The sequence below is a fragment of the Stegodyphus dumicola genome, chromosome 7, assembly GCF_044657685.1.
Source record: "Stegodyphus dumicola isolate Sdum_Otavi_A_Nest chromosome 7, ASM4465768v1".
NCBI lineage: Eukaryota > Metazoa > Arthropoda > Arachnida > Araneae > Eresidae > Stegodyphus > Stegodyphus dumicola.
Window position 1 is genome coordinate 106649562 of NC_140774.1, and position 24875 is coordinate 106674436.

The 24875-nt window shown below is 35.3% G+C and overlaps 1 long non-coding RNA gene across 1 annotated transcript in view; it reads left to right on the plus strand.

Annotated features, from left to right (window-relative positions):
- Positions 1-15502, plus strand: part of LOC146996306 (uncharacterized) — a 64279-nt gene extending 48777 nt beyond the window's left edge. The window contains exon 3 of the long non-coding RNA XR_015042177.1: positions 14773-15502. This is a non-coding gene — a long non-coding RNA (uncharacterized LOC146996306). The remainder of the gene's footprint in view (positions 1-14772) is intronic.
- Positions 15503-24875: the final 9373 nt, after the last annotated feature.

Sequence of the window (24875 nt, forward strand, 5' to 3'; positions counted from 1 at the left end):
GGTCTGAACGTAAGAATATAAAAATATTAACTAAACTCTAACTAAACTAACTTTGGATTAATCAAACAAGTGCCTAACTCCAATATTGGCCGTATATTAACAAAAAGCCGTATGTAGTACAGAGAACTGCTAACACTACGATACGTTTAAAATTATCAAGAGGATTAAACCTCTGGCCTGGAAGGCAACCAGCAACCGAGTAAAAACTGCTAAGGCAAGCGGCCTGCTTCTAGTAACTCCTTCCTCTCTCTTGCTTGGCAAAAAGCCACAACTTAAGTACTTGGCGTTCGCCAACAAATTTGCATAAATAAGTTAAAGCTTTTAATTCTGGCCGGAAGTAGAAAATAAGAAGTGATAGTAAAGATTTAAAATAAAATAAACGTTAGTAAAACTTAGGATCCTTACAACCTAAGTATATCTCTACGATTCTGCCAAGAGGCCAGTTACATACAGGAACATTATCAGTCTTTAAAATTACCATAGTTCCAACCTTGACATTGTCTTTTTCAAAGAACCATTTAATTCTTCCTTGCATTGCACTCAAATAATTATTTTTCCAGTACTTCCATATTGTTTGCACTATTTTAGTCAATTTTTGCCAGTTCTTTAATCTATTATCGTTAACATTTAAAATATTAGGTTCTGCAGTAGCAGTGATAGGTCTGCCTATCAGGAAATGGCCTGGTATCACGATATTAAAATCCTCTGGTTCATATGATAAAGGATGCAAGGGCCTAGAATTAAAAATGCCTTCAATTTGAGTAATTACTGTAAGAAACTCCTCATAGGTTAGTTTTAAATTGCCTACTACGCGTTTCAAATGAAACTTAACAGGTTTGACACCTGCCTCGCAAAGACCTCCATGATTGGGAGCTCTAGGGGGAATAAACGACCAATCAATACCCTCACTCGATAAATAATTCCAACACAATTTCTTTAATTCATCATCTGGTTTGCTGACTAGCCTATTCAATTTCTTTAATTCTGCGTTGTTACCAACAAAATTGGTTGCGTTATCTGAAAATATGTGTGCACACTTGCCTCTCCTACTAAATAAACGCTTTGAGGTTGCAATAAATGCTTGACTACCAACTCAAGTTACTTGACTACAACTCAACTCTGTTACCAACTCAAGATGGCAAGCTTTGGTAACAAAACAAACAAAAATGCACTCATACACCTTGTTAAGGCTACCTTTTCTCTGATGTGGGTATTTTATAAAATAAGGACAACAAAACAAAACAAAAAAAAAAAAAAAAAAAAAAAAAAATCTCCAACACAATTGAACGAAATTTCGGGCTGACTCTTTCTTGAGGGAGTTGACCCGTAAGTTGTTGACAGGACACTGGTTTCGCTTTGAAACATACAACACATTCATGTACCATTTTTCTGCAAATGTTGCGCCCGGCGCCCGTTTAAGGTCCAAAACCCTTAAACGGGCGCAACATTGGCAGAAACCCTTGTGGGCCAATATGCATTTATTTCTTATGAAACATCACAATAATTAGCTTAGTCAATTTATGATTCTTTGGTAAGATTATTGGGACTTTTCTATCAAAATTCAACTTACAATTATCTAATCTGCCTCCAACTCATAGAATTCCACACTGATCTAAAAATAGAAAAATATTTCTTAATTTGCTATTTGGAGATACCTTACCCTCCTTCCCAAGGCTTGAGATTTCTTTTTTAAATTCACTATTTTGAATTAGCTTAATCAGTTTAAGTTCTGATAATTTTAATTCTGAGCTCTGAAGAGGACCTGAAACTTTGTTCTTCCCCTTGCAGTTGTTTACAAACCTAAAAATAAAACTTAAAACACGAATAATTTTAGAGTAATTATTACTTAAATTTAAGAAATCCTCAATAAAAGGGTTAGCTTTAACATTAAGAAAAATATTAGAGTCACTAAGGATTTTAAGTTCGTCTGTAAAGTTGTTCACAATGACTTCCACCGGAATCTCTCTATTTGGATACTCGTCGTTTCTCAGGAACAGAGGGCTTTTCCACCAGATATCATTTTGTAGAAGTTTACTGAGGTCTAAACCTCGGGATATAAGATCACTCGGATTCTCCTCTGATGACACATGACGCCACTGATGATCAGTAGTCAACTCTTTAATTGTTGCCACTCAATTTGCAACAAACGTCTTCAACTGGTAAGACTCTTTTTGTATCCACTAAAGCACGATCATAAAGTCACTCCACAGATACACTTTATTCACAGGAATTTCTAATGCAGATATTACTCTAACAGTTAACTTTGCAAGCAGGACTGCCGCACAAAGCTCCAGTCTCGAGATTGTAACACGTTTTATAGGCAAGACTCTGGATTTACTAGTCACTAGCCTTGTCTTCACTTCTCCATCTCTTGAACGGGACTTGCAATATATGGTTGCTACGTATGCTACCTCAGAGGCATCTGCAAATCCATGAAGTTCCACATAGTCTACTTCTGCAGTAAGAATAAACCTTTCAATTTCTGTTTTACTTAAAACTTTCAATTCAGTAGAGAACTTCTTCCATTCATCGGCTTCCTTTTTCGGGAATGGTTCATTCCAATTTAGCTTTAACAACCACAACCGTTGGAGGAATATTTTGGCTTTACTTATGATTGGCCCTAGTAAACCAATCGGGTCAAACAATCTTGCAATTGTGCACAGCATCTGTCGTTTGGTAACAACTATGTCTTTATCGATTTTCACTCTAAAACAGAAACAGTCTCTTCTAGACCTCCAGGGTACTCCAAGTGTTGTAGATTCTTCTTCATTAGGAAAGGAGTAGGTGTGATCTTCCGCAAGTTCAGCATGATTACTGCACCACTTGTGCAGTGTCATTTCTACCCTCTTCAGTATTGCATTTAACTGCGATTTAAGCTCCTTAGCTGTACTCAAAGATTCCGCTCCGCTAAGAACATCATCTATATAAAAATTTTTAAGTAAGAATGGCGCAGTTAATGGAAATTGTGGACCTTCATCATTCGACAATTGTTTAAGAGCTAAGTATAGCTAAGTATGGCGCACGAACTGTACCGTAGGGCACAGTATTTAGCTCTTAGATTTTCACAGGTGGATCACTTTCTTTTTTCCTCAGGATTCGCTGCAAGCATGTCTGTTCAGGGTATGCGAATGGGTACTTTCTAAATCTAAGCATGATTGAAAAGAGATCATCTTAAATAACCCCTCTATTACGTTGTAAAGAATTTAACGAAATTCCATTTGATGCCAAACATGATGCATTAAACACTGTTCTCAGTTTAGTTGTTGTTCTTTCAGGTCGTTATACACCGGGATATGGCATATAGTACACTACCTGGGCTCATTTTTCTCTTTAACCTCAATCATATGCCCTAGCTCTTCATACTCCTTTAAAAAATCCTGATACAGACTTAAATATTCAGGGTCTTTAACTAATGTTTCCCATAGGGAATTTAATCTCTCAAGGGCAAAATCTTTTGAATTTCCTAAGCAAATAGGATCTTCCATTAGTGGCATTGTTACAATATATCTCCCTTCTTCATTCCGCTTATGAGTTTCCACATAATGTTCTTCACATATTGCTGTTTCTTTATTTTTTGGAATGGCTGTTTCAACATTTTCTATTTCCCAAAAGTTTCTCATTGTTTGTTCTAAGTCATCACATTTTTTCATTAACCCACGATGTACGCGACTCTGTTCTTCTGATGTAACGCTTCCCGACACAATAAACCCAATATACGCTGTTTTGTAAAATAAGACTCGAGTTTTCGTAGCGAATCTGTTCAGACTTTAATATTTCAAAGAAAACCTCAGCACCTAAAAGCATCTCTATACGTTCTGGAACATTAAAATTCTCATCGGTTAATTTTATGTTACAAAAATCCTGCATTTTAATATTGTTACGAAATGTACAGGCGTGCTGGGATGATTTCCCCGCAAAGCAGTTTTAGGGTTGCCATAAAATGACAAGATAAGGTAGGGTTGTCACATTTGGCAAGAAATCGTCCGTTTGGCGATATTTCGCGACAAAATTGGCGATATGCCATGGACGGATGGAGAACCTTCTCGAACGAATTCTTACCACTTTAGCCGAGAAACAAGCCGAAAGCTATGTAAACCCTGCTGGTCCGCAGTCAGTTAGAATCGAGTTGGTGTCTCGTCTAGCGAGTCAATCCCAGCGGAGTCGATCGAGTTGACAGCCGGGCAGCGAGTGCCGAGTGGGTCGTCGAGTGCACCGAAAGAGCCTCGTAGTGTATCGCGGTTAGTACATAGTCGAGAGAGTGTATTGAGCTCCGGGAACGACCGAACCGAAGAGTCGGGAGCTGTGTTCTGTGTGTCGTCGAGTGCATCGCGAGTTGTAGCGTGAAAAGTCTCAAGAGTACGTGGAGTTCCGAGAACGACAACGCAGATTCGAGAGCTGTACTCTAGTGCTTTGCCGTGAAACTGTCTCCACCGTGATAGCCTGATAACCTGGAGGCTGTGTTGCTGATCGTGTCAGCGTGTTTATAGCATGGACCTTATAAGAAACAGACTAACCCAAACGGTTTTTCTCCCTCGTCTGAGGCGTTGCCGGCTGTCACCTTGATCACATCCAGAGGAGTAGGGACGACTTGCAGAAATTTAACATTGGTTGGCTATTGCAGCGTGTATAATTATCAAGAAAAAGCTGTATGTAGCGCCTCATTTAACAAATTAGAATTTCTATATATTTTTATTTTTGAAATTGAGATTGATTTTTAAAACTTTAGCATATTTATCAAGTATAATTAACAAATAATTATAAAGCTATTCCATGCTTTCAGGGCTGGATATTTTTTTAGCTTTTCCTATGCTGTAAGGAAATTTGCAACTACTTCTTTTAGAAAATAATATTTTAAATCTGAACTAATAGAAAATTTCAAACAAGCAATTTTCTCTTGCAATTTTTATGCTTTTTATGGGTGTAAATAAGTAAAAAGTACTAAAATATTTAAAAACGAATTTTTGAAAGTTTTGTTTAAAATTCTAAATTGTGCTGCTTTTTTTAAATTATAGATGAGTATTATAGCACAATTTCTATAACGGAATTTTATTTCAACTATATTTCATAATACATCATAGTGATAAACACTTTTGACTCCTTAAAATTTTTATACATTTAATTCTAATATTAAAATTGTATTTAACCGTAATAATTAATTTTGCTTGTATTTTATAGTGATTATTTTTTAAATTTATTTTTAGTTCCTAATAAGATTTTTTTATTTACTGTTCATTTAATTTATGAGCCTAAAGGAGCGGTAGCCTAGAAAGGCTGTTAGTTTCGAAGCGGCATTTTGCGCTGTTTTACTGTAAATGTTCTGTCTCCTTGCAAATTGTTGTTACCAAATATTATCGCCCTGTATTATATGTAAAGAAATTAAATAATGAAGAAATCTGCATGAATACATGTATGTTTCTTGCACTGTGACAAAAACGACAGTATCTAGAGCCATCAAATTTTGAATAATGTAATCCTCCAACCGAACATGGGCATCTGGATGGCCGAATTTCGAATTTATTTTAATCTATTTCATATTTTGTAAAACTTTAACGAATTTTTGATTAACAAACTCAACGAGTTCAGAGCGAGCACTGTACAGAAAATAACAGTTTTATCTCCAGTGCGAAAATTCTAAAGATATGCTATTTTCAAATAAATGTGGTTTACGGGCGAAGAACATGATATTCAATAAATATAGGTAACACACAAAACTTTAAAAAAGTTGCTTCTAGATTTTATTTTATCTTTTTTTTTCCTTCATTACGCTCAGAAAATTTTATGCTCCGAATTTTATGAATTATTAAAATAACTAATCCACTTTAATGTTAATAATTTAATGATCATATAATCAAATAAATATGATCGTTTTATAATGTTATTATAGTTTAGAAAATCGCTGCCTGAAAATGGTCATTAAATTTAAAAAAAAAATTATCAGATCTTGTTTAATTTTACCTTATTCATTTCAAAGCATCGCGTAATCTTATTTAATTTTACTTTATTTTTACGCAAAATTAAGTTCATAATTTTTGTGCTTAGAGTTTTTACCGTTTTACCAATGTAAATATGTTCGTACAAGAATTAGGCGTGAAAAAATATGTGCGAAATACAGTAAAAAGTGCTTTAATGAGATATATTAAATCCTATTTGGAAAAAACTGTGGCTTTCATAATCTCATCACTATACAATGTATCACATTTAGTAATTAAAAAGAGTTATATGATACAAACGCCATAGGTTTCAGTGTTAAAGTTAACCAGATCGTCCCTACTCTTTCTTGCCGACATGTCGGTGACGCACGCCCCGCCCATTGGGCTAGTCTATCTCTTATAAGGTCCATGGTTTATAGTAGATCTTCAACGACTGTAAAAGTGTTTTGGAGCTGTCGTGATTAATATTGGTAAATGAAGTGAGTTTCGATACTCCATCAAGTGTCGTCGTTATTCACTCCAAATCTACGAATCCCGTACGAACGTGAAGGAAGAGAAAAACGCAACAACTGGTGTCAGAAAAGGTGGTGTGTGTGGTGTGGTGTATTTAATTATGGCAAAGCACACGAGGGCTATCTGCCTAAGGGGAGGGATGCCTTCGTGGAGGACTTTCTAAGGGAAACTGGCTCGTATATACGTTACACATGGAGAAAACCACGAAAACACCCATGCAGCCAAACCGTTCGCGTGATTCGAACCTCGGACCGAACTACCAGTGTTCAGCGACTTTACCGCTCGGTCGCTGGTGGCCTCGGTGTCAGAAAAGGAAAAACGCAACAATACAATCTCTGCTTACAAACGATGACGTACTGCCGCCATCAAGTAATGTTTTGACTGGCTGTAGCTTACCCATACCATCATTAATAAAGCAAATCGTGGTGCTTAAAAGAACACTTTTTTGGATCTGTTTACGTTTGTCGCTGTAAGCAGAACATTACCACTGTTAGACAGGAAGTCTGGCGCTAGGGGGAAAGCACACTGGAACTACTCGCTGTTTCGTTTTTATTTTTTTCCTTCTCTTTCGATGACTTATTTTCTACTGGAAAATGCAGTGTCACGTGGTGTCTTTTCTCACAAACGGAACACGAAAACTTTGATTTGCAGTTTTTGACAGAATGATTTAATGCTAGGCAATTAAAGCGCAATTTATTACTTTTGATTATTTCAACTCGATCATTCACCGGTTGTTTCATACAACGCACTTAAGTCTTTTACCTCCGCAATGAATGCCTTTGAAACATTTTTTGACGTTTTGTAATTGTTACAAGATTTTTGAAAACTGTCCACACTTACGGTGTTGGGAATGGCATCACTACGCCAGCGAATAAAAAGCCAGATAGAGACTGACGTCATGGGACGCCAGAGGAAAACGAACAGTTCCGGTTTAGTTAGTTAAGCACGATGTTTGCATGATGTGGCTAGATAGATATTGTAGCTAGATAAATATTTTATATTCTTTTAACTTGTCTTTATATGTAAATAAATCTTTTTGCTTAAGTTTAAATGAAGTACTCCATTTATGACGAGATAGCTGTTAATTCATCGGGTAGATGACTTACGAATCCCTTCTGAGCTAGCCATTGTTCGAACGCAACGCCTTACGTAACATAACATTGTGGCGCCAAGACGTGAAGCGCGATAACAGCTAAAATAAATTGAAAATGGAGCTTGCACAGCTGAAAACCGAAAGAAAATGTCTAAGAACTTCCTTTACCACATGTGCAAACAGAATTGATGCAGAACTGAAATCAGATATTCTTGATTTGAAGCTACTTTCGATTCTGGAACAACAGCTTAGAGACAAGTTTAATCGACTTGAAATTTGCCAAAAGGAAGTAACATCGCTAATTCTACAATCTAAAGAAGCTGAAAAGCTATATGAAGAAGATTTTATTTCGTCTGAGCCTTATAGAGATAAATATTTTGAACTGTGTTCTCAAATCGAAAAGCTGTCGAAGAATCCTTTACCTACTGAATTACCAGAGAAGCGCAAATTTAAACTGCCGAAGATCGAACTAAAGAAATTCAACGGCGAAGCAAAAGAATTTTTGACGTTTTGGAGCCAGTTTTCGAAGATCCATGAAGATCCGACGATTCCAGATGAAGATAAATTCCAGTATCTCCTGCAAGCAGTTGTTCCTCAGTCCAAAGCCGCACGGGTAGTGGAGAGCTTTCCGGCAACGGCGTCGAATTATCCGAAAGCAATCGCCCAGCTTCGAGAGAGGTTTGGAAGAGAAGATTTACTTGTACAGATATACGTCAGAGATCTTTTAAGCATGGTTATGCGTAATGCAAGCGGTGGACGTGTGAAGACGGATCTTCCCACTCTCTACGATGATTTAGAAACCAAGATTAGAGCTTTAGAAAGTCTTGGAAGAACGCAAGAGAAGTATGGTGATTTCTTAACGCCTTTAGTTGAATCCTGCCTGCCCGAAGAAGTATTAATTGCTTGGGAGAGAAACAGAAATTTAAAAGAAGCACTTCAGCCTGATGACCGATGCCTTGAAAATTTGATGAATTTTCTGAAACAAGAAGTGAAAGGAGAAGAGATGGTCGTGTTAGCCCGCACTGGGTTTGGTTCTAATCATATTTCTAAGAAAAAGGATATACTAAATAAAAATTTAGATTCTGCCACCTCAGCTGCGTTAGTAAGTACATCAAATTCTGAGAGCCCAGGTAAGCGCAATTTTAACTGTCTCTTTTGTGAAAAACGGCACCCAACTAAAGAATGTTTTTCTGCTAGAAATATGACATTAGAAGCTAAGAAAAATATATTAATTAAAAAAGGGGCCTGTTTTGGATGTTTCAGATTTGGACACACTTTTAAAACATGTCGAGTAAAAAATTCTTGCATGTACTGTAATAAAAATCACCATTCTTTAATGTGTCCCAATCGCCAAGAAAAAAGCGCAAATGAAAAGTCTAAAAGGGACGTAACTGAAACCAGTACATTAACTAATAACTGTAAAATAGAAAATGTTTATTTAATGACTCTAATAGTTAAAATTAAATTTAAGAATGTTGAGCTTAAAGTACGCACATTACTGGATACAGGTTCTCAGCATTCGTTTGTCAGTAAAAAATTAGTAGAGAATTTAAATTTAAAACCATTAAGGCAAATTAAATTGAAGCATTCGTTATTCGGTGGAAGAGAAACGCGAACGCAGATTCACGATGTTTATAATTTGTTGATTTCGGCATTAGATGAAACTTTCTCCTTTCAAATCGAAGCACTTTCCGAGAGCAAAATTTGTGGCACAGTGCCAAAAGTGAACGATAGTAAAATTATTAATGAACTGAAAGATAGAGGCGTCAGTTTGTCTGATTTGGGTTCTGATCGTGAGATTGATCTGCTTTTGGGAGCGGATATTGTGGGCGTTTTATTTACTAATAAATCTGTTCGGTTGGAGTCAGGGTTATTTTTGATTGACACTTGTTTAGGGCATATGTTAACTGGGAAACATGAGTCATTTGGAGATAGCAATGATGATACTGTTTTGAATGCAATTTCGTTGTATGTTAGTAATTATTCGATAAAAGATTTATGGTCTTCAGAATCCATAGGTATTTCAGATCCCATTGAAAATAATAGAAAGAATTTAGAACATTCTAGAGTTTTGGAAGAGTTTAAAAATAATGTGAAAATTCTTTCAGACGGTAGATATGAACTTTGTTTACCTTTTAAATCTGATGTGGCCGATTTGCCGACAAATAAAGATTTAACTTGGAAGCGGCATAAAAGGATGTGCCAGCGAGCACAAGATAAAACATTTTTAGAAGAATATACTACGATTTTCCGGGAATGGGAGAAATTGAATATAATTGAAAAGGTAACTGATAATATTGAGACGGGACATTTTTTACCTCATCGGCCAGTAATTAAGGACAGTACCACTACAAAAGTCAGACCTGTCTTTGACGCGTCAGCCCGAGAAAGTGGTAAATGCTCTTTGAATGACCTTTTGTATAAGGGTCCGAACTTACTAGAAATAATTCCAGAGATACTTGATAGGTTTCGAATTCATCCAATAGGATTATCTTCAGATATTGAGAAAGCATTTCTGATGCTAAGTATAGCCCCTCAACATAGAGATTTCTTGCTGTTTTTTTATCCGTTCGAGAGTGAACAGATTGTTTACCGACATTGCAGAGTAGTATTTGGGTTAAAGTCGAGTCCATTTTTATTAGCAGCCTCAATTACACACTTATTAGATAATGTACCATCTGAATTTGATGCTATAGCACAAAAACTGAAACATTCTTTTTACGTAGATAATTGTGTTTCTGGTGTTGCAAATATTGAGGAGCAGGAAGATTTTATTGTAAATGCAAAAGATATTTTGTCACGGGGTTGCTTTAATTTAAGAAACTGGGAGAGTAATGTAAAATGTAAGTATGTTTCTAATAGTACTGGTGTCACGAAAGTATTGGGAATTTTGTGGGATCTTGATAAGGACACTCTTAAGTGTAATTTAAACTTTAATCTTGTAAGTGAAGATCAAAATTTTACTAAGAGAATCATTTTAGCTACAGTTCACAAAATATATGATCCAATAGGTCTGTTGAGTCCTGCAATCTTACCACCTAAGCTTTTACTGCAGGAAACGTGGAATTTAAATCTAAAGTGGGATACTCCCTTACCAGATAGTATTCAAATGTCTTTTAAAAGATGGTTTAGAGAAATAGATGCATTAAGAGATATCGAAATCTCACGTTATGTTGAAATAAATGATTCCACTGAGATGCATGTTTTCGTAGACGCGTGCAAAGAGGCATATGCCACCTGTATTTTTTTTAGAATGAGAACCTCTCAAGGGGTAAAAATTTACTTTGTTAGAGCAAAAACCAGAGTTGCACCTTTGAAGAAAGTAACGATCCCTAGGTTAGAGTTAATGGCTTGCTGCATTGGTGCCAGGTTGGCATATTCAGTGAAGCACTCTTTAAATGCCCATGAGATTAAAACAATATTTTGGAGCGACTCTAGGGTAGCTTCATACTGGTTAAAAGAACGTGGTGATTGGACAGTTTTTGTCTCGAACAGAGTAAAAGAAATAAATAATCTGTTTCCTAATAATGAATGGCGACATGTGCCAGGGAAAATGAATCCCGCTGATCTGATTTCGCGAGGGTGTTCCCCTAAGAAATTGTTAGAATCCTGCTAGTGGAAAGGCCCGGCATGGTTGTTGCAAGCAAGAGACAACTGGCCTGACACCGAAATATTGATAACGGAAACACCCGAAATAACACTTGAAAGGAGAAAGGTTAGGTTATGTAATATTAATTTGTCGGAAGAGAGAGTCCCTTGGTATGCCATTAAATTCTCAAATTTCCATTCAATAGTTAGAATGGTTGCATGGATATTGAGATTTATCAGTAATGTAAGATCGCGTCATGATACTAGACGGGGGGGGGGGAGAACTTCTAACGCAGGAGATTGAAAATGCTGAAATTCTGCTTATTAGTAATGTGCAAGCTCAATTTTTTCCTAATGAAACCTCTTTTCGGAACTTGTGTGTTTTCAAAGATGTGAACGGAATTATCAGAGTTAAAACTCGAATTACTGAACGCATAGATAAGCATTTCTTCATTTCACCTATTCTTCTTCCTGATAAATGTATCTTTACCCAAAGACTGATTGAATATTTTCACCCAGAAAACTGTCATGCTGGAACCCAGATATTACTAAGCATATTGCGTGAAAAGTACTGGATTACAAGAGGAAGAAGAGCAATACGTAGTGTTCTGAAGGACTGTATTAAATGTCGACGATACAAAACTAAATCTCATCATTCAGAAATTTCTGGGTCACCCCGATCTCCGGACTCAACTGATGTTTCCGATGTATGTGACAGTTCTAAGACTATAAAGACACGAGCTGGTAGAACTGTTAAGATGCCACTTAGACTGAACTTGATAGACTTGAATGTTTTGAGTAACTATCCAGCAACTCAAAGGGGGGAGGATGTTGGGAATGGCATCACTACGCCAGCGAATAAAAAGCCAGATAGAGACTGACGTCATGGGACGCCAGAGGAAAACGAACAGTTCCGGTTTAGTTAGTTAAGCACGATGTTTGCATGATGTGGCTAGATAGATATTGTAGCTAGATAAATATTTTATATTCTTTTAACTTGTCTTTATGTGTAAATAAATCTTTTTGCTTAAGTTTAAATGAAGTACTCCATTTATGACGAGATAGCTGTTAATTCATCGGGTAGATGACTTACGAATCCCTTCTGAGCTAGCCATTGTTCGAACGCAACGCCTAAGGAATTTTCCGCGAGATGTGAAAATAAATGTGCTTCCTTTGCCATTTATTGAGGTGGAAACCAACTTTCAGCTTGTCTTACAGAAATATGGGCTGACGTTTCTCGATCTACTGTCTCAAACAATTTGTCTGATATTATTAACTGCTTCAAAGTAAAGAAAAAACAAAGAAAAGAAAGAACAAAAGAAAGTAAAGAAAGTAAAAAAAAAATCAATCAGACACTTTCCTCAATTTTAAGTAATATTCAAAATTTGTCATTAATCGCGACACGAACTGCACATGGGACTCATTTAGAAATTACAGAGTAGAGAATTACGAAATGCTTTACAGAGTAGAGAATGACGCATTAGTCCATGAATTAGTGCAAGAAGAAAGGGGATTCTGAAGAGAAACGTTTTCGCAATGAAAAGTCAGTTGCTAAAGATGATGAATTAAATGCTAATTTCACTAGAAAACTTCAGTAAGATACCTTGCAACAGAGCAGCAAAAGAAACCACTGAAGGCGAAGAAACTACAGAGACCACCGAAGAAAAGCAGAAGTCAGTCAGAAAATCTGATGACAAAGACGCTAATACAGAAAGGAAAGACGGAACAAAAGAAAGTGAAGAAAGTAAAAAAAAAAAAGATTCAGAAGATTCGGGAAGAAAATCGATGATTTCATTATCGAAGTCTTTGATAATGAAATACCGATTTTGATAATTCCTGATTAGACTTTTTCCCGATTTGACAAATTTTTCCCGATTTGGCTAACGGACTATTTTAAAAACGTGAACTGTTGTAAGAAGAATCAAGGTGATACCTAAGGATGAAATATATAAAGGAAGACGGCTTAAAGAAGACGCATTCAGATGACGGATTTTGAGGATATCTAAGCCGCATTTAGAAGACATATACAGATGACATTTAAGAAGATGCATTTATCCAGACAACATTAAAGAAGACGTTTTTGTGGAACGAAGAATTAAAGAGCATTGAAGAAGAGATAAAGCCGTTATTTCTGGGGATGTTAAGATGATGAGGGAAGATGGCTGAAATAAACCATTTAAGACGACTTCTCCCTCAATGCAAACTAAAGTTCTTTTTTTTTTTTTTTTTAGTCCACAGGGGCTTTGTCCCTAAAGGACTATTGTTTCCTTTTTGCAATTTTGCGTTGAATCTGAATCTCCGTTTCACTTTTCAAACTGTTGTCATCAAATACTATCGCCCTGTATTATATTTGAAGAAATCAAATAATGAAGAATCTGCATAAATGTATGTATGTTTCTTGCATTGTGATAAAACAACGGTACCTAGAGTCATTAAATTTTGAATGACGCAATCCTGCTGCGAATATGGGCATCTGGAAGACCAAATTTGAAATTTGTTTTATTATAGGTTTCATATTTTGTAAAAATTTAACGAATTTTTGATTAACAAATTCAACGATTTAAAAGCGAGCAATGGTAACACTCTACGGGAGGGATAAAAACCTTTTTATCTCTAGCGCGTGGAACTGTGTATGGGAAATTCTAAAGATATGCTCATTTTAAAATTATTTTGGGACATTGCTGTTGAACTGAATGTTATGGTTTAAATGCAAAGAGCATCAAATTAAATAAATAAAGGTAACACACAAAACGTTAAAAAAAAAAAAAAAAAAAAAAAAAAAAAAAAAAAAAAAAACGCTTCTTTGGGCGTTTTTTAAAATCTGAAACCCTTCAGATTTTTTTAAAATTTTTTAATTTTTAGTTCAAAGGGGCTTTGTCCCTGAAGGACTATTGTTTCGTTTTGCGTTGAATCACTATAAATGTGCGTTCCACTTTTCAAACTATTGCCACCAAATGTTAGAGTCTTGCATTATATTTGAAGAAACTAAATAATGAAAAATCTGCATAAATGTATGTATATTTCTTGCATTGTGATAAAACAATGGTACATAGAGCCATCGAATTTTGAATGACGTAATCCTCCTACGAATATGGGGCATCTGGAAGACCAGATTTGAAATTTGGAATCTGTTTTATTATATTATCGATTTTACATTTTGTAAAACTTGAACGAATGTCTGAGTAACAAACTCAACGATTTAAAAGCGAGCAATGGCAACACTCTACGGCGGGAGAGGGGGGAACCTTTTTATATTCAACGGGCGCGGAACTGTGTATCGGAAATTCTAAAGATATGCTTATTTAAAAATTATTTTGCGACATTGCTACTGAATTGAATTTTATGCTTTAAGTGCAAGAAGAAGATCAAGAAAACATAATGCACTTAGATTCGAAGTCATCGAGGAGAAAAGCCACTGTAGAAGGAGATTCTGAAGAGAAACAAATATTTTCCCAAAGAAGAGTCAGTTGTTAAAGATGATGAATTAAATGCTAATTTAATAAATAAAGGTATTTAATAAATAATATTTAATAAATAAAGGTAACACACAAAACATTGAAAAAACGTCCCTTTGGACGTAATTTAAAGTCTGAAACATTTCAGATTTTTTAAAACTTATTATTATTATTTTCAATTTTTCTTTTTCAGATCCCCAGTTGTTGATGGTGTTACTACCAAAATGAGAGGCCGCATTCCATAAGGAGGGATGAGCAATTGTAGGTTGGCATCATCGACAATAATCGGATGACGCGGCAAGCTGTGAAAAATAATTCCTTTTTTTCGTGTGATAGAATTCAGAAGATTCTGCCATTAAGACGATGACGCGATTGAAAGATGTTTGCATGTAAAAGACGGTTACGTTTCTTCATGTGTAAATTTCCTTCTATGCATGTAATCATTTTGTAGTTTGTAGAAACTGTTGTAAGGATTATGTTAATTTTATGAACAGTTAAATTTTAAGTTAAAGTTCCTTTCCTGTCAAATTCTTAACTTCAACTTACTACTTCCGGTCAGAACGTACTTTTGGAATTTGCTGAATATTTAATGAGGAGGAGCAGTATTTAAACCACGAAGTTACTTACTGAGTCAGAATCAGAGTTTCTGATTTACGCGCGTCTGCCTTTTTGGCCACTCTCTCTCTCAAAGCTGTTATTACGCTCGGCCGTACTCAGGCCCTTGCTAAGCTTCGTAGTCAAATAAGTTAAGGGGCCAACTCGATTTGAATCTTGATAGCTTCGGCTATATTTCTTTAGTTAATCTTAGTTTTAGTTTAATTCTTAGTCTCTTAAGTTCAAACCCAAGTGTCGGCTTGGTTTGTGCACTCCCAGGCGGAGTTTTGTTAAATATTATTGGAATAATAAAGGGTTAGTTACCCTTCTATCTTGTTGTTTCTTGTCACACGAACTTATGCGAATATTCGCTATCTAATTCTTAAGACTCGTCATTTTCTACAGTAACTGAGATTTACACAGTGAAAGTCTTACACTATTTATATTTTCATTAAATATTTAAGTTATTTGTAAACCGGACTAGTTATTGTAAATCGGACGGTTATTATCCCCTAGACAGCCACCTCGGAAGTAAGTTCACAGACATCATACTCCTAGACAGTAATTACCGATCCTACATTACTATTGTCCGTCAGATTCCTCAGAAGAGGGATAAGCAAATTACAGAGGAAACTCCGGCCTGCCCTAAGGTTCTACCTGGTCCGTCGCAAATTAAAAACTACTACATTATATTTATGCGTGCATACTGTTACGGTTTTTGTATTTAGTTTGCTATTTTTAGTAGATTTGTAATTAAAAATGTTTCATTTCCCCATGCAATGCGGCGCGTGACGAGTTTAAGAGAAAGCTACGCCGAAAAATAAAAATACAGGAGCACGAGCATTTAATAAATAGATATCTAGTAATTTATATTTAAATTGAATAAATGCAATTGTGTATTAGCTGTAACTGTAATTCTTCTCTTTTGCTTTCAAGAAACGTCGAGAAAATAAAAATTATCAGAATGTTCTCGCTCATGATGAAAAAGCTTTAAAAATCCGGATAAAAACATCTGAGTTCAGTTGCTTGCTTATTTGTTGTTGTTGACTGTAGTGAATTCGCGGTGAGATCGGATTAGCTTTCTCTGCTTTGAATTGTGTTCTATTTAACGTTTTAATAGTTTTAAATATAACTACTGTGTGATATTGTACGAATAGCGGGATATTATTGTGAGGAAAAATTTCAGCATTTTGTTTTATTTCTTGTGATAAGAAAAATTTTTAATAAATTTTCATCAGAGTTGTGCATTCACTCTATTACGAACCCGTACGCACGCAACACTTTTTGGTGCCAGAAATGAGATTCGAATGCCTATAAAAAGAGCGATGGAAGAACAATTAAGGCAATTACTGGCAGCTTTTGCTGCATTTCAAGAAAAGATGGAAGCTGGCCAAGCATCATTTAAAGAAGACATGAAATATTCTGTTAAAGTAGAGATGAAATCTGTTAAGGTAGAGATGAAAGCGGATCAAGAATCCGTTATGGCAGAGATGAAAGCCGTTCTAGCAGGTCAAGAAGAAATGAAAAAGGAAATTACTTGCATAATAGAAAACAAATTTGAGGCTATGGAAGGCCGAATAGACGCGGTTGAAAATAAAGTTGGGCAGACTGAAGAAAGAGTTTAATTCTGTAAAAGAACAGATAGAAGAAAACTAGATTTCGAAGCTCTGTCCGGCGCATTGGAGCACTGCTTTGGGGAGAAATGTATGAAAGGCTACGTCAGGCTTCAATTAAAATACCTTCAACAGAAGCCCATCGAACCACTCCAGGAGCTCGCCACAGATATTGAAAGTCTCATTACACCTCGCCTTTTCGGAGTGTGCGACGTAAACATGGGAAATCCTGTCCCTGCAATACTTCATCGACGGTATCCGGGATCCTGAAATACAGAAAGCTATGCGAATGGCGGATATTAAAGATTTAAAAAGCGTTCTAGTGTACGCCATGAAATTCGAGGCAAATCAGCAAGCCACTCGTAGAGACCGCCACCCAATCAGAGCTACTCTAGTCCAAAAACCAGAGGATCAAATGGCTGCTCCTCTAGACTATTTGACCAGAAATCCAATCATGATAAAGATATTTTTCTTTTCTGAATAAATTAAAGCCTTACTGGCCAAAGTTTCGCAAGGATTTCCTGAATTGAGAAACTGTTAAACCAACCTTCGAAAACAAAAATGAACTATCTATAATATCTCTTTTGTATTGGGGAAAACATTGAACGAATCTTGGGAAAACAGAAATGAGTTCTCTGTAATATCTTCTATTTGAAAGACGAGGCATGGAAAATCGAAATGGAACTCTCTATAATCTCTTTTAATTGGAAAAACATTACGTGAATCTTGGAAACGCAAAATAAACCCTCTATAATACTTCTCTTTGAATTGGAAACGCGAAATGGACTCTTTATAATACCTCTCTTTTAATTGGTTACGCGAAGCTTGGTAAAACAGAAATGAACTCTCTATAATACGTCTCTTTTAATAGGATATGCGAATCTTGGAAAAAGCGAAATGGACTCTATAATATCTTTTGTTTGGGAAAAACATATTGAGCGCAATCTTGGAAATTATTTCTCTACAATACCCCTCTTTTAATTGGGAAACACATTAAGTGCAATCTTGGAAATGAATTCTCTACTATACCCCTCTTTTAATTGGAAAACACATTAAGCACAATCTTGGAAAAGAGATCTCTACAATACCTCTGTTTTAATTTGAAAACACATTAAGTGAATCTTGGGGAAAATGACTTTGGAGATATATATTTTTTTTTATTCTTTGAACGTTACAAGACTCTTTTCCAAGATTGGTATAATAATAATTTTTTAATTATTATTATACAATTTATAAAATATAAAAAAATATTTTATGATACTTCTGATAATACGTCTGAAATACTGTCCCATAACAATTCATCTTCATCGGAGGTCAATTTTTCTAAACAATCTCTCACATTTCATTAAGATTTCTTACTGTTAAAGAATCACATATCAACATTAAGATTTCCTACTGTTAAAGAATCACATATCAACATTAAGATTTCCTACTGTTAAAGAATCCAGGTCTATAAAATTGTGCCATACATGAAGAGTTTGAGGAGGTTTCGTGCTATGATCCATTTGCAAAGGAGATTCTATCAAGTCTAGATGAAGTATTGAAAAGTTTATGCTATGATCCGTTTGCAACATGAAATGATATTCAGGATGAGTTTGAGAAGATTCGATGTAATACTTTCCCAAATCTATGAAATGATATTCAGGACGAGAAGAGTTCATGCAAAGCTTCCCACAAGCCATGAAAGGATCTTAAGGATGAGTTTGGGAAGGTTCTATGCAATGATTCGTTTGCAAAGCGGTTCTATCGAGTCTAGATGAGTTGGGGGAGGAGGTTCCATGCAATGATCCGTTTGCAAAGGAAATTCTATGGCGCCTGGGTGAGTTTGGGGGCCATTATCCCTTTGCACAGAAGGTTTTATCTAGTAATCTTCTGGGGAAGGAGTTTCCATGCAATGATCCGTTTGCAATGGGAGTTCTTCTGGACGAAGTTCCATGAAAGAATCCGTTTGTAAAAGAAGTTCTACGAAATGCGTTTCTGAATGAGTGTGCGGCATATATAACATAACAGGTAATATGTTAACAGTTAGGTTAATATATAGGTTAATATATAACATAACAGGTAATATATTAACATTTCATTGCAGCGATGATGAAGGGTTTTTAAAAGAATGCATCATCATCATCAGTAATAATCACTTCGACTTCTTTCATGGTTGTTAATCATCTTACACACATCCTTTTACGATTTCGTAAAAAATCCATCTCGCTTTATGTATGTTCTCCTTCTCATCATCATTGAAAAGAAACTTTCGAAACTCATTTTCCCTCCATCTCATCATATCATCTAAATAAGGAATAGGAGGTGGATTTTAATCTAGATCCACGACAACAGAAGTATAACGAGTCGGATTCTTGAATGTTGTACCTTTTTCAAACGTTTCCAAAGAATCAACGAGCATCAGTCCACGAGAAACATACTTTTTTAGGTTGTGAGAATGAGATAATGTGTATTAGGGGGCACTACATAATACCCGAAAGGTCTCAGAACATAACGCTTAAATTTCAACTCGTGGACGACTCTAAAGCATCTTTCCATGGCGATCATTTTCAGTAATTCAGGAGTGCAGCTAGGCGATAATAAATGTTTTTCCATCGGTAACGCATTCGAGGATCCGTGTATTTTCTTTTCGTTTGAACAGGCCGTCTTAAAGCTCGATCAATCCTATTCGAAGAGAATGACTTACAATCTTTAGCTTCTTTACAGTCCAGTAAGTTTCTCTCGATATTTTGGGCGAGAACGTAAAACGATTCCGTTACGTGCTTGAAGTCAATACATGTTTTGTTTCAGGTAAATGGGGAATGAGTTTTGCACAATAATTGATAAAAAAACACCTTCAAATTTTAAATTAATTTGATTGAGAGTCTTTAAGTTTTCAACGTCAGAGATAAATTTGATCGGAAATACATCAAGGAGCGGCATGGCGTCTTACACACACACACACACACACACACAAAAAAAAAAAAAAAAAAAAGTGCTCAACTATTTTTTTGCAGTTCAATAGGCTTATCCTGCAACCCGCTCTCGCTTTTATAGATGCGCGCACATAATCGCACAAAAAGAAGAATCTGTTTACGTAACAGCTACAAGGGCATAACAGAAAGTTTCAAGAATTTCCCCTATCTATGACTTTTGTTCCGTTTTTGTTCATCACTTGAGTAAGCTCAAGATTGGAATATGCAGCTATATGGGTTTATCTTACAACTCACTCTCGCCTTTTATATATACATTCATGTCCATAAATTAAGGGTAATTCGCAGTGACACGGAAATCGAACTCTAAAATAAATATATCACATGTAAAATCATAAAAACACAACACACATCTTCAAGAATCATATGCAAATTTCAGGAAGTAACCAGATGACACCGATGGTACGTCACAATGACGAGAGTGTAAGAGAGTGATATGTAAAGAATACAGGCAAAGAAGTAAAATTGTTCGCAGGCGCTTTATAAGCATTTCAGTGCAATAACCGAGTAGTTATGACACAAAGGACGCATTTGGATGACTTTTTACGTAGTAGAATTATCGGCCGTCTGGAATGTGCGCGTACCCAACTGGAAGTATCAGACGAACTTGGAATTGCCCAGAGTGTCATCTCCAGGCTTTGGCAACGATTCCAAGATGATGGTAATGTGAGTAGACGTTACAGCACAGGTCGCCCCAGAGTTGCAACGCCGAATAAGGACCGGTATTTGGCAGTTACTGCCAAAAGAAACAGGCGGAGCACAGCCTCAGACCTGTCTCGTCAGCTCTCTTCAGCCACTGGTACGACAATTTCAAGCCAGACCGTATACAGACGCTTAGGGCAGATTGGTCTATATGTTCGTAGACCTGTCAGATGCGTTCCACTTACTGCAACTCATTGTCGCCTGCGGTTAGCTTGGAATAGAGAGCATGCATTGTGGATACCGCAACAGTGGGCTTGTGTGGTGTTTTCCGACGAGTCCAGGTTTAGCTTGCAGTCTGATTCTCGCCGGGCTTTCGTATGGAGAGCTCCAGGTAACCGTTACCACCAAGAAAACATCATTGAACGACACAGTTACGGTTACCACCAAGAAAACATCATTGAACGACACAGTTACGGTTACCACCAAGAAAACATCATTGAACGACACCGTTACGGTGGTGCAGGAGTGCTCGTTTGGGGTGGAATTATTCTGGGTTCCAGAACTGACCTGCATGTTCAAATTGGAACTATGACAAGCCAAATCTATCGCGACGTCATTCTGGAACAACATGTACGTCTGTTTCGGGGCGCCATGGGCGCACAATTTGTGTTTTTGGATGACAACGCCCGTCCTCACCGTGCAAACATCGTAAGCGAAGGCCTTCAATCGGAAGATATCACCCGTATGAACTGGCCAGCATTCTCACCGGACTTGAATCCAGTAGAGCACGTGTGGGACATGCTTGACCGACGAGTTGCAGCCCGTCAACCTCCTCCTACATGTCTACCGGAACATCGGAGAGCATTCCTTTTTGAATGGTGTAATATCCCCCAAGATCAGATCGATAATTTGATACTCAGCATGCCTAGGCGTTGTACTGTATTGCATCGTCTGGGAGACATACAATGTATTAACAGTCATACCAACCATGTAATATTGGTTTTTTGTAAATAAGTTTTTTTTTTTTTTTTTTTTTTTTTTTTTTTTTTTGTTATTTGCTCCAGGGAGAAAAAAATCGCTAATTTTTTTTAGTAATATCAAACATATAGCATCTTTTTTTTTTTTTTTTTTTTTTGCTCTTTACCTTTTCTTTAATAAATAAGCTTTACAAATAAGTCAAATTTGTTTTGCTTCTAACTCTTCCTTTGCCTGATTTTGCATTATCCTTAATTTATGGACATGTGTGTCGTTGCGCGCCCATCATCGCGAGTAGGTTCAAGATTGGAATAAAAAAATAACAAAATGTCATGTGACGCACGAGAGAGGGAAATATATAAATAGAGGGGGAGAGCAGTGGCGTAACTAGAACTCTTGGGCCCCTATGCAAAAAATTTTCCTGGGCCCCTTTCCCAATAAATTTAATGTGCTTAAAAATTAAAAATTAAAAAAAAAAAAAAAAACGCGAAAAGTCAAACAAAAAATCAAGGATTTTCAGGAGCCGATGTTTTCATGATGATTTTTATTACATCTGGATTAATTGTTAAAAAATAAAAGCGCGTTCTTAGGGTTCTTCTTACCAGTTGAAAGGTACGTAACACGAAGAAAGAATAAAAAGGAAAATAATTTCCCTTGACCAACTGGTGAAATGAAAATTTGCTTCAGTCTGGGTATTAGACGTCAGATGATTTTAATTCAGTTACTTAAGACTTTTTGTGTGAGTGCGAGAGACAGATTTTTCTCTCCTTTCACTGAGATGCATACTGATAATAAATGAATAAGTCTATATAAAAAAAAAGGAACATGTCGACGTATAGCATTAAGAAAAGGAAGAAAGCCTAGATTTGCGGAGATTATATAAAATCCAAGAAGTTTTACAATCTAATGTTTTAAATTTTTATATAAAATCTGTGCCTATCTAAGTTTTTTTCACTTAAGTTAGGAATCTTATAAATAATTAGTTACTGACAGACAAGATAATTGATAAACGTACAGAAAAGCTATTACATTAATATATAGTACTTTGTAATTTAATCAGCTTACGAACATGATTTCTGCAATAATATACAAGTAATAAATAAGAACTTTTGTAATGTAAATGATACATTTGTTAAGTGTAAAACATATTTATCATAAACTTCATAAAGAAAACTATTTGAAGATACAATTTTTGAAAAAAATATTTGTATGGTAAAGTTTTTTTTTTTTTTTTTTTTTTTGTCTTTTTAAAAAAACCTTTCGGTACACTAAACTACTTGAATACATGATTTTTATAAAAATAATGCTAAAAGAATGCTAAAGTTTTTCACTGTTTCCTTTTAATTTTCCTCAATCCGTAATGGTCTTTTTCTCTAATTTTTTCCTCCCTCAATAAGTGTATTGATAACATTGGTGGCCAAAATTCATCATAAAGAAAAAAATCATTCTTTTACAATTTACGTCTCCTAACCTTCATTTCCGCAAAATTATTTATCAATATTTGAACGTCCATTTTCTCAGCCATCTCAGCTTCAACGCTCAATAGTGAAAGGTTTGACAACCGATCTTGTGTCATGCTGTTTGAAAGTGACCTCTCACTCGTGGCTGTGGTTACAGGTAATGATAAATACAATATAAGTGAATTGCACATTCCCGAATAACTGCTTGTCATGTCATAATGTTTTACCATTGCTAATTTAGCTAAAACCTTAAAGGATTTCAAATTTTGGATTTCTGTTCTGAAAGTATTTATAAATAATAAAAGCTGTACTTCCAGTGCAAGTCTTCTTTATATGTTTTCTGTATTTTTGAAACATTATTAATAATTTCCGTATTTGTTAACAAGGACAGCGTTTTAGGTTCTTTATTTCTCTTTTATTTTTCAATTTAGTTTCTATGCCCCATTTATTTGCAATAAACTCAGCTTCTTTCATAATGTCTTCAAACTTGTTTCTCATAGCTTGCATATTAATAGAAATGCTTTTTAGATGTTGATGAGCTCCATTCAAGTCGATTGATTTTCGATTGTCGAGCCGATTGATTGGTTGATCGATCCTGTACTATAGCGCAGGACGTGTTTTTAAAAAATTTTGTTTTTCATTTTGGCCTGTTATGATGTTTCTTAATGTATGGAAACATAGATTATATTTATCATAAAAATAATAGTATTGTTAATATAACAATACGTTAATAATATTAGTAGACATTTTCACTGGTGATAATTTTGGATTTTTCAGATAAATGGATTAAAAGTTTAGCTGAATTGAATTTTTAGCAAGTTTTAAATTATAAGAATTTAGTTTATGATTAATTTAGATATTAAAAATCAATAACTTACCTTTATAATGAAGAATTATATTTTTGATCACTTTGAAATTTAATTTTAAAGAAAAACTTCTGTTTGTTTTCGCCACAGACTAGAGAAATGGCATTAGAATAACAGCAAGTTTAAGTTCAGTTTACACTTCTGAGTCATCAGCCAATTTACAAGTATACTTGAAGGGTAGCGTTTCACACTTCAATGCGGTCGTTTAACGAAGAAAGGGACCTGAAATCACCCTCCAATGCAGCTGTTTAACAAAAAAAGGACCTCGCCTCCACTATAAATTTACAGTGTCTTCCCAAGTTGAGTCACAGTAAAACTTTCATCCAATACTTTAAAGATGTCCATTGTTCATTTCCCTTTTAAAACGCTGAAACATCTGTTTTTTTTTTTTTTTCCTTCAATCAAATTGTACTATTATTACTGTCATATTCCAATGATACATAATACATCACCTGCAATATCTTTCTACATTTCCTCTGTACTATAAATGCATTTCACTAATGTATAATTATTAAATATTTAACAGTAAAGATTATGGATATTCGAATATTTTTAGGAAATTCTTCACAAGTTTACGATGAAATCATAAATAGATAGAAACAAATTTTATTGATATGTATCCAAAGAGCTTTGAAAATGATTGTGTAATACGAAATGGAAATTTTAAAATTAATCTAAATTTAAATACCCACTGTAGCAAAATATAACGATTCTCTTCCAAGTTTCAAGGTCCCAGAAATGTTTAATAATTTAGAGTTAAGCTTATTGATACTAACGTATATTTGAAAATGAGTACTCACACTCTGTCGCATGGATTCTAAAAGTAGTACACATAAATACTTGTTTAGGAAACAAGTATAAAGTTTCTTCATAATTAGTAAAAATAAAATTGTATAAAACAAGTTTTACGTACTTCGTAGAGAAATGCGCAAAACTTCATTTATGAAAATAGGTTTGTTGTACCCCAGGTGGATCAGAAAGCAAAAATCAGTTAGGGAAAGCGGATATATTTTAGGCGTATTAACATTTATAATTATTGTTATGTTTTATTTGCGTCTTTAGAAAGCTATTTATGTCTCAGAAATTAATGACCTCAGATTTCCAGTCTTTACATTGCTTATAAATTAAGCAGTATTCATTTTTTTATCTTAATAATTAATTTATTAATGACAAA